Below are 10,000 nucleotides of genomic sequence, written 5' to 3' on the forward strand. Positions count from 1 at the left end.
TATTGGCGGGCACAAGTCCCCCAACACTAGCCCGGGATTCAGCCACTAGTGGCGGGCACGATTCCCCAAACACCGGTCCGATAATACGCGCGCATATCCCCAAACACCGGCCCGATAATACGCGCACAATTCCCCAAACACCGGCGCGGATTTCAGCCACTAGTGGCGGGCACAAGTCCCCCAACACTAGCCAAGTTCTCAGCCACTAGTGGCGGGCACAATTCCCCAAACACCGGCCCGATAATACGCGCACAATTCCCCAAACACCGGCGCGGATTTCAGCCACTATTGGCGGGCACAAGTCCCCCAACACTAGCCCGGGATTCAGCCACTAGTGGCGGGCACGATTCCCCAAACACCGGTCCGATAATACGCGCGCATATCCCCAAACACCGGCCCGATAATACGCGCACAATTCCCCAAACACCGGCGCGGATTTCAGCCACTAGTGGCGGGCACAAGTCCCCCAACACTAGCCAAGTTCTCAGCCACTAGTGGCGGGCACAATTCCCCAAACACCGGCCCGATAATACGCGCACAATTCCCCAAACACCGGCGCGGATTTCAGCCACTATTGGCGGGCACAAGTCCCCCAACACTAGCCCGGGATTCAGCCACTAGTGGCGGGCACGATTCCCCAAACACCGGTCCGATAATACGCGCGCATATCCCCAAACACCGGCCCGATAATACGCGCACAATTCCCCAAACACCGGCGCGGATTTCAGCCACTAGTGGCGGGCACAAGTCCCCCAACACTAGCCAAGTTCTCAGCCACTAGTGGCGGGCACAATTCCCCAAACACCGGTCCGATAATACGCGCGCATATCCCCAAACACCGGCCCGATAATACGCGCACAATTCCCCAAACACCGGCGCGGATTTCAGCCACTAGTGGCGGGCACAAGTCCCCCAACACTAGCCCGGGATTCAGCCACTAGTGGCGGGCACAATTCCCCAAACACCGGTCCGATAATACGCGCGCATATCCCCAAACACCGGCCCGATAATACGCGCACAATTCCCCAAACACCGGCGCGGATTTCAGCCACTAGTGGCGGGCACAAGTCCCCCAACACTAGCCAAGTTCTCAGCCACTAGTGGCGGGCACAATTCCCCAAACACCGGTCCGATAATACGCGCGCATATCCCCAAACACCGGCCCGATAATACGCGCACAATTCCCCAAACACCGGCGCGGATTTCAGCCACTATTGGCGGGCACAAGTCCCCCAACACTAGCCCGGGATTCAGCCACTAGTGGCGGGCACGATTCCCCAAACACCGGTCCGATAATACGCGCGCATATCCCCAAACACCGGCCCGATAATACGCGCACAATTCCCCAAACACCGGCGCGGATTTCAGCCACTAGTGGCGGGCACAAGTCCCCCAACACTAGCCAAGTTCTCAGCCACTAGTGGCGGGCACAATTCCCCAAACACCGGCCCGATAATACGCGCACAATTCCCCAAACACCGGCGCGGATTTCAGCCACTATTGGCGGGCACAAGTCCCCCAACACTAGCCCGGGATTCAGCCACTAGTGGCGGGCACGATTCCCCAAACACCGGTCCGATAATACGCGCGCATATCCCCAAACACCGGCCCGATAATACGCGCACAATTCCCCAAACACCGGCGCGGATTTCAGCCACTAGTGGCGGGCACAAGTCCCCCAACACTAGCCAAGTTCTCAGCCACTAGTGGCGGGCACAATTCCCCAAACACCGGTCCGATAATACGCGCGCATATCCCCAAACACCGGCCCGATAATACGCGCACAATTCCCCAAACACCGGCGCGGATTTCAGCCACTAGTGGCGGGCACAAGTCCCCCAACACTAGCCCGGGATTCAGCCACTAGTGGCGGGCACGATTCCCCAAACACCGGTCCGATAATACGCGCGCATATCCCCAAACACCGGCCCGATAATACGCGCACAATTCCCCAAACACCGGCGCGGATTTCAGCCACTAGTGGCGGGCACAAGTCCCCCAACACTAGCCAAGTTCTCAGCCACTAGTGGCGGGCACAATTCCCCAAACACCGGTCCGATAATACGCGCGCATATCCCCAAACACCGGCCCGATAATACGCGCACAATTCCCCAAACACCGGCGCGGATTTCAGCCACTAGTGGCGGGCACAAGTCCCCCAACACTAGCCCGGGATTCAGCCACTAGTGGCGGGCACAATTCCCCAAACACCGGTCCGATAATACGCGCGCATATCCCCAAACACCGGCCCGATAATACGCGCACAATTCCCCAAACACCGGCGCGGATTTCAGCCACTATTGGCGGGCACAAGTCCCCCAACACTAGCCCGGGATTCAGCCACTAGTGGCGGGCACGATTCCCCAAACACCGGTCCGATAATACGCGCGCATATCCCCAAACACCGGCCCGATAATACGCGCACAATTCCCCAAACACCGGCCCGGATTTCAGCCACTAGTGGCGGGCACAAGTCCCCCAACACTAGCCAAGTTCTCAGCCACTAGTGGCGGGCACGATTCCCCAAACACCGGTCCGATAATACGCGCGCATATCCCCAAACACCGGCCCGATAATACGCGCACAATTCCCCAAACACCGGCCCGGATTTCAGCCACTAGTGGCGGGCACAAGTCCCCAAACACTAGCCAAGTTCTCAGCCACTAGTGGCGGGCACAATTCCCCAAACACCGGTCCGATAATACGCGCGCATATCCCCAAACACCGGCCCGATAATACGCGCACAATTCCCCAAACACCGGCCCGATAATACGCGCGCAATTCCCCAAACACCGGCCCGATAATACGCGCGCAATTCCCCAAACACCGGCCCGATAATACGCGCACATTTCCCCAAACACCGGCGCGGATTTCAGCCACTATTGGCGTGCACAAGTCCCCCAACACTAGCCCGGGATTCAGCCACTATTGGCGGGCACAAGTCCCCCAACACTAGCCCGGGATTCAGCCACTAGTGGCGGGCACGATTCCCCAAACACCGGCCCGGCGCTGAGTTTATGGCCTCCGAAAGGCCCATACATTCAGACGGGTCCATGTATTTTCAGTTTTCCGTAGCAGGTGTGATTGTTTGTTTAATTAGGTAGTTTGTGTTGGTGACGGTGTTCCTAACTGTGGTGGCTTGTTTGTAGAATGTGGGGCCCTGCGTTTGTGTTATGTTGATTTCTGGTAATTTACTTTTTACTAAGTAGTCTTTCAGGTTTTTGTTTCTTTTAAAGGCTGAGATGATTTTGTAATCTTGGATTATGCTTGTGTTCTGTAGTGTCTGATTTATATTTTGTCCATTCATTCAGACGGGTCCATGTATTTTCAGCGACAGCCGCAGTACCGCCAAAATCCATGCAGCGGCGCTGGATTTATGGCCTCCGAAAGGCCCATTCATTCAGACGGGTCCATGTATTTTCAGCGACAGCCGCAGTACCGCCAAAATCCATGCAGAGGCGCTGAGTTTATGGCCTCCGAAAGGCCCATTCATTCAGACGGGTCCATGTATTTTCAGCGACAGCAGCAGTACCGCCAAAATCCATGCAGCGGCGCTGTATTTATGGCCTCCGAAAGGCCCATTCATTACCAACGGGGCTGCAGTAGCATCCCGCGGCCACGCAGGGGCAGATATTGTGAGGGAATTACATGGTAGTGGACGGAGCGCCCATGCATTTCCAATGGGAGTGCAGTACCTCAAAAATCCGCTCCAAGCCACCGAACTTGAGGGCCCGACGTTCCCTCAACACTAGCCCAGTGCAATCGACATTTCGTTCTGTGTACATTGTTACACAGAATGACAATACAAGGGAATTATTATTATTATTATTATTATTATGTATTCAGCCACTAGTGGCGGGCACAATACCCCAAACACTGGCCCGGCGCTGGCTGAGTTTATGGCCTCCGAAAGGCCCATACATTCAGACGGGTCCATGTATTTTCAGTTTTCCGTAGCAGGTGTGATTGTTTGTTTAATTAGGTAGTTTGTGTTGGTGACGGTGTTCCTAACTGTGGTGGCTTGTTTGTAGAATGTGGGGCCCTGCGTTTGTGTTATGTTGATTTCTGGTAATTTACTTTTTACTAAGTAGTCTTTCAGGTTTTTGTTTCTTTTAAAGGCTGAGATGATTTTGTAATCTTGGATTATGCTTGTGTTCTGTAGTGTCTGATTTATATTTTGTCCATTCATTCAGACGGGTCCATGTATTTTCAGCGACAGCCGCAGTACCGCCAAAATCCATGCAGCGGCGCTGAGTTTATGGCCTCCGAAAGGCCCATTCATTCAGACGGGTCCATGTATTTTCAGCGACAGCCGCAGTACCGCCAAAATCCATGCAGCGGCGCTGGGTTTATGGAATCCGAAAGGCCCATTCATTCAGACGGGTCCATGTATTTTCAACGACAGCCGCAGTACCGCCAAAATCCATGCAGCGGCGCTGTATTTATGGCCTCCGAAAGGCCCATTCATTCCCAACGGGGCAGCAGTAGCATCGCGCGGCCACGCGGGGGCAGATATTGTGAGGGAATTACATTGTAGTGGACGGAGCGCCCATGTATTCCTATGGGCAATGCATTTCCAATGGGAGTGCAGTACCTCAAAAATCCGCTAGAGGGCCCCGAACTTGAGGGCCCGGCGTTCCCTCAAGTGCCGATTTTATACCCCCTTCTCCAGCCGACAGCCAGAATTATATTAGGGACTCGCAATTTTGAGAGGTGAGCACCAGGGCTAATCAGCGGCCACCCGTGACCATTGAGTCCGACAGAGCAGAGGCTAGGGGCGGCCTCGCATCTCGCAATTACCGAGGGAAGATGCCGGTTCTCGAAAAATTTCTAAGTTTTTCAAATTTTAAAGTATTGAAGTATTTAGGGCGCTTCCCGCGGCCCTGGCTTTTGCATGTACCCCTCTAAGCTCCGGTTCTCGAAAAATGTCTAAGTTTTTCAAACTTTAAAGTATTGAAGCCGGACTTCCGCGGAGGCTGACAGGGGGCCTCCATCGAAGCACCCTTCACCCCCGGGTGAGCCGGCGTCGGCCCACGGGCCTGCCGGTTCCCCAACTGAGCGATTGGCACACGAGACCCGCCTCGGAGGGCCCACGTCGGCCGGCGCAAGCCGGTGTTCGGGCGTGCGGCTCCTCCGGCTTTGCGGGTCAAGCTCCAGCGCCGAGGATACTAGGCAAACGTTGGGCCCCCCCGAGCCGAGTGGATACCCGCCTCAGAAAGAGCTGGGGCGGTACGTACGGACGGCCTCACTAAGAGGGAACGGAAGCTACTAAAGCACACGTATAACTGTCCGATGTGCGAACGAAAGTGAGGCCGGACGAATCCGATACGAGTTACGAGTGAGGCGGGATCCACGGCTGGCACTCGCGGGGCCCTCTTGCGAAACCATGCCTCGGCGTGAACCTTTTGGCGGCAGAACCAAGACGAACCGAGGTCGAGCTTCCGTCTCGAGCCACACCCAGACGTCCGACCGTCGCGGAGCCCGACGCCACGCGTGCTAGGGCTCCGCGCGAAACATCGTTTCACGACACCCGCTCGTCAGCCCGTCCGAACGTATACGAGTGTCGCGCGGCCCCCCGGGCCCGGCTGTAGCCACAGCCTCGTCCCGGACCAGGGCCGCACCGCCACCAGCAGCGCCCCCCCGGCGGCAGACGCACTCTGGTTGATCCTGCCAGTAGCATATGCTTGTTTTCAAGATTAAGCCATGCATGTCTAAGTACGAATGGCCAGTACAGTGAAACTGCGAACGGCTCATTAAATCAGTTATGGTTCCTTTGATCGCTCCACCGTTACTTGGATAACTGTGGCAAATCCAGAGCTAATACATGCAAACGAGCGCCGACTCGCGGGCGGGGCTCCGGCCTCGCCCCGGGGACGCGTGCATTTATCAGACACAAAAACCCACGCGGTGTCCGGCGGGCGGGGGCTCAGCCGTCGCGCGCGTCCCCCGCGTCCGGCCTCCGCCTCTCCGGGCGGGGGCGTAAGCGGCGCGGGCGGCTCCGCGCGCGCCGGTCCTCGTTCCGCCGGCCCGGCCCCCCCTTTGTGTTGACTCAGGATAACCTCGTGCCGATCGCTCGCCCACCCGAGGCGGCGACGACTCATTCGAATGTCTGCCCTATCAACTTTCGATGGTAGACTCTGCGCCTACCATGGTGACCACGGGTAACGGGGAATCAGGGTTCGATTCCGGAGAGGGAGCATGAGAAACGGCTACCACATCCAAGGAAGGCAGCAGGCGCGCAAATTACCCACTCCCGACACGGGGAGGTAGTGACGAAAAATAACAATACGGGACTCGTTCGAGTCTCCGTAATTGGAATGAGCCGAACACAAACCCATCGGCCAGCATCCATTGGAGGGCAAGTCTGGTGCCAGCAGCCGCGGTAATTCCAGCTCCAATAGCGTATTTTAAAGTTGCTGCAGTTAAAAAGCTCCTAGTTGGACCCCGGGACGCGAGCTGACGGTCCGCCGCGAGGCGTGCATCCGTCTGTCCCAGCCCCTGCCTCTCGGCAAAAGCCCCCGTGATGCCCTTCGCTGGGTGTCACTCGCGGGGCCCGAAGCGTTTACTTTGAGGAAATTAGAGTGTTCAAAGCAGGCCACACGGCCGCCCCTGCATATCGCAGCTGGGAATAATGGAATAGGACTCCGGTTCTATTTTGTGGGTTGTCATGAACTGGGGCCATGATTAAGAGGGACGGCCGGGGGCATTCGTACTGCGCCGCTAGAGGTGAAATTCTTGGACCGGCGCAAGACGGACGAGAGCGAAAGCATTTGCCAAGAATGTTTTCATTAATCAAGAACGAAAGTCGGAGGTTCGAAGACGATCAGATACCGTCCTAGTTCCGACCATAAACGATGCCGACTCGCGATCCGGCGGCGTTATTCCCATGACCCGCCGAGCAGCACCCGGGAAACCGACCAAGTGTCTGGGTTCCGGGGGGAGTATTGTTGCAAAGCTGAAACTTAAAGGAATTGACGGAAGGGCACCACCAGGAGTGGAGCATGCGGCTTAATTTGACTCAACACGGGAAACCTCACCCGGCCCGGACACGGAAAGGATTGACAGATTGAAGGCTCTTTCTCGATACCGTGGGTGGTGGTGCATGGCCGTTCGTAGTTGGTGGAGCGATTTGTCTGGTTAATTCCGATAACGAACGAGACTCAAACATACTAAATAGTACCGCGGCCCCCCGCGCGGTCGGCGGCAGAAAACTTCTTAGAGGGACAAGTGGCTCTCAGCCACACGAGAATGAGCAATAACAGGTCTGTGATGCCCTTAGATGTCCGGGGCTGCACGCGCGCCACACTGAGCGTATAAGCGCGTCGTCTATCCCCGCGCCGGCAGGCGCGGGTAATCCTATGAACCCCGCTCGTGACAGGGCCTGGGGATTGCAATTATTTCCCACCAACGAGGAATTCCCAGTAAGCGCGGGTCATTAGCCTGCGTTGATTAAGTCCCTGCCCTTTGTACACACCGCCCGTCGCTACTACCGATCGGATGGCTTAGTGAGGTCCTCGGATAGTCCCCGCCGGGGCCGGCCCCGGCTCCGGCGGTGTGCCAGAAGACGGTCGAACTTGACTATCTAGAGGAAGTAAAAGTCGTAACAAGGTTTCTGTAGGTGAACCTGCAGAAGGATCATTAACGTACGAGCGGCAGCAGATCCGCCTCGGTACACCCCCGACGAGCCAGACGCCGAGGGCGGCGGGTCGTCGCAGGCGGAGGAAGAGGGTAGACCGGGACGGGACGGGACGGGGGGCGCGGCGCGGGTCACTCCCGGGCCGCGCGTCGGAGCGAGTTCGGCGGGCGCCACGCGGCGCGGCGCGACGCGAGAAAAGGCGGCGGGCGATGTCGCGCTACCTCCGTGCGAGCGGGGTAGCGCGCTCGTCCGACGACCCCAGTAGCGCGGCGCGGCGCGACGACAGGCGACCGCCAGCGACGGGCGAAAGGCGGCGGCCGTGCGCGGGACCCCCGTAACCGGGGAATCCCCCTATGCCGACGACCCTAGCTCGGCGCGGTTCTCGCGCTTCCGGCGCGCGCTTCCGGGGCGGCACTCGCCTCGACGACCTCCCGTCCTTTAAAGGTAACGGTTCGGGCCGGCGCCCCGGCGTCCGTCCGCCCGTCGGTGTCGCGTGTCCGTGCGGCGCGGGGCTGCTCTCGGCGAGGGTCGCCGAGCAAGCGGATCCCCGCACGGATCACAACGGCCGTATGGCGGCGGCGTCGGGACGCCCGCCCGAGACGAAGGTTCAGGGCGACGAAACGGTGCTCCCACCGGCTACCTTTTTCCCCGGCCAAACGCGTCCGTCGGCCGGAGCCCTCGAGGGGCCGCGTAGCGCGCGCGTGGGCCGGCCCCCGGACACCGGAGTTCCTCCCGGGGCTCCGGACACCGGGGGTTCGGTTCCGCGCGGTCCGCCGCGGTCTCCTCTGTCCATCCATAGTCCGGGCAGGCCGCGGCCGGGTCGGGGGCCAGTCCCCCCTCGGTGTCAGCGCGGTCGCGCCGCCCTTGTAAACCAAACCCACTCGCTGACGGGTAGCAACACCCAAAGCGTCGCTTCGCGGCGCGGCGGGGCTTCCAAGTCGGATGGCCTTCCGGGGTCCGGGTAGGAGACGCCGGGGGCCGGCCTCAGCGCCGAGCCCCCGACCTACCCGGCGAGTCCGGTCGCCGAGTCGTGTCAGGCCCGAGCGGGAGACGCCGGGCGCCGGCCTCAGCGCCGAGCGCCCGACCTACCCGGGCCGACGCACGTCTCGGGCGCCGTCGCGGCCCACCGAGCGGGAGACGCCGGGCGCCGGCCTCAGCGCCGCGCGCCCGACCCGCTCGGCTCGTCGCGGCGTCGCGCGTATCGCGCCCGTCGGTAACCGCGCCGCGGGTTAGGGGCTCGCTCGCGGGAGCGACCGAACGGCACCCGCGGCGCGTTCGTCTCCGGTACAAACCCTGTCGTGAATTTGTCTCCGATCGTCCCGGGCGGACGTAAAAGGGCCCAAACGTACGACTCTTAGCGGTGGATCACTCGGCTCGTGCGTCGATGAAGAACGCAGCTAGCTGCGAGAACTAATGTGATTTGCAGGACACATTGATCATCGACACTTTGAACGCACATTGCGGCCCCGGTTTTACCCCGGGGCCACGCCTGTCTGAGCGGCGCTTTCCAATCGATCGGACGCGGGCCGGGCCCTCCGCGACATTCCGCCGGTCCGTCCGGCGGGTGGCGCGAGAACCCGGTCCGCGCGGGCGAGGCTCGGGCCCTCCGCGACATTCCGCCGGTCCGCCCGGCGGGTGGCGCGCGACCCGTGTCCCCGCCCACTCCGCGGCTGGGGTTTCGCAGGGACCCCCGTCCCTTCGTACCCTCAAATACAGACTCGGGCGGCGCTCCGTGTCCGTCCGCCCGTCGGTGTCGCGCGTCCGCGCGTCCGGAGGTGCTTCTCGGCTGCCGGTGAGTACGGCTGGTACTTAGCATACCGAGAAGGTGCTCCGCGCGCGCGGCTCCGCGCGGCGGCCCGTATGGCGGCGGCGCTCGGCGCCCTCCTCAGGTAAAGGTCCCGGTCGGCGCCTCGGCGTCCGTCCGCCCGTCGGTGTCGCGTGTCCGTGCGGCGCGGGGCTGCTCTCGGCGAGGGTCGCCGAGCAAGCGGATCCCCGCACGGATCACAACGGCCGTATGGCGGCGGCGCCGGTCCCGGCGCCGGCCCCGACCGCACAGCTCTACGCGCACGCCCTCAGATCAGACGAGACGACCCGCTGAATTTAAGCATATTACTAAGCGGAGGAAAAGAAACTAACCAGGATTCCCTCAGTAGCGGCGAGCGAAGAGGGAAAAGCCCAGCGCCGAATCCCCGCCCTGCGGTAGGGCGAGGGAAATGTGGCGTACGGAAGGCCGCTTTAGCCCGGCGCCGCTCGGGGGCCCGAGTCCTTCTGATAGAGGCTCAGCCCAGGGACGGTGTGAGGCCGGTAGCGGCCCCCGGCTCGCCGGGGCGAGGCCTTCTCGGAGTCGGGTTGCTTGTGAATGCA

The 10,000-nt window shown here is 60.3% G+C and overlaps 2 non-coding genes and 1 pseudogene across 2 annotated transcripts; all 3 read left to right on the forward strand.

Annotated features, from left to right (window-relative positions):
- Positions 1 to 5,654: 5,654 nt before the first annotated feature.
- Positions 5,655 to 7,641, forward strand: LOC148345042 (18S ribosomal RNA). Its single transcript, XR_015848891.1, has one exon. It is a non-coding gene; the product is annotated as an 18S ribosomal RNA (ribosomal RNA).
- A 1,344-nt stretch (positions 7,642 to 8,985) lies between these two features.
- Positions 8,986 to 9,139, forward strand: LOC148345043 (5.8S ribosomal RNA). Its single transcript, XR_015848895.1, has one exon. It is a non-coding gene; the product is annotated as a 5.8S ribosomal RNA (ribosomal RNA).
- A 564-nt stretch (positions 9,140 to 9,703) lies between these two features.
- The window catches only part of LOC148345044 (28S ribosomal RNA), a pseudogene marked incomplete at its 3' end in the record, with an annotated part of 2,822 nt that continues 2,525 nt past the window's right edge, over positions 9,704 to 10,000 (forward strand).

Source organism: Urocampus carinirostris, unplaced genomic scaffold (assembly GCF_059441175.1).
Source record: "Urocampus carinirostris isolate Australia breed hairy pipefish unplaced genomic scaffold, RoL_Ucar_1.0 HiC_scaffold_127, whole genome shotgun sequence".
Taxonomy (NCBI): Eukaryota; Metazoa; Chordata; class Actinopteri; order Syngnathiformes; family Syngnathidae; genus Urocampus; species Urocampus carinirostris.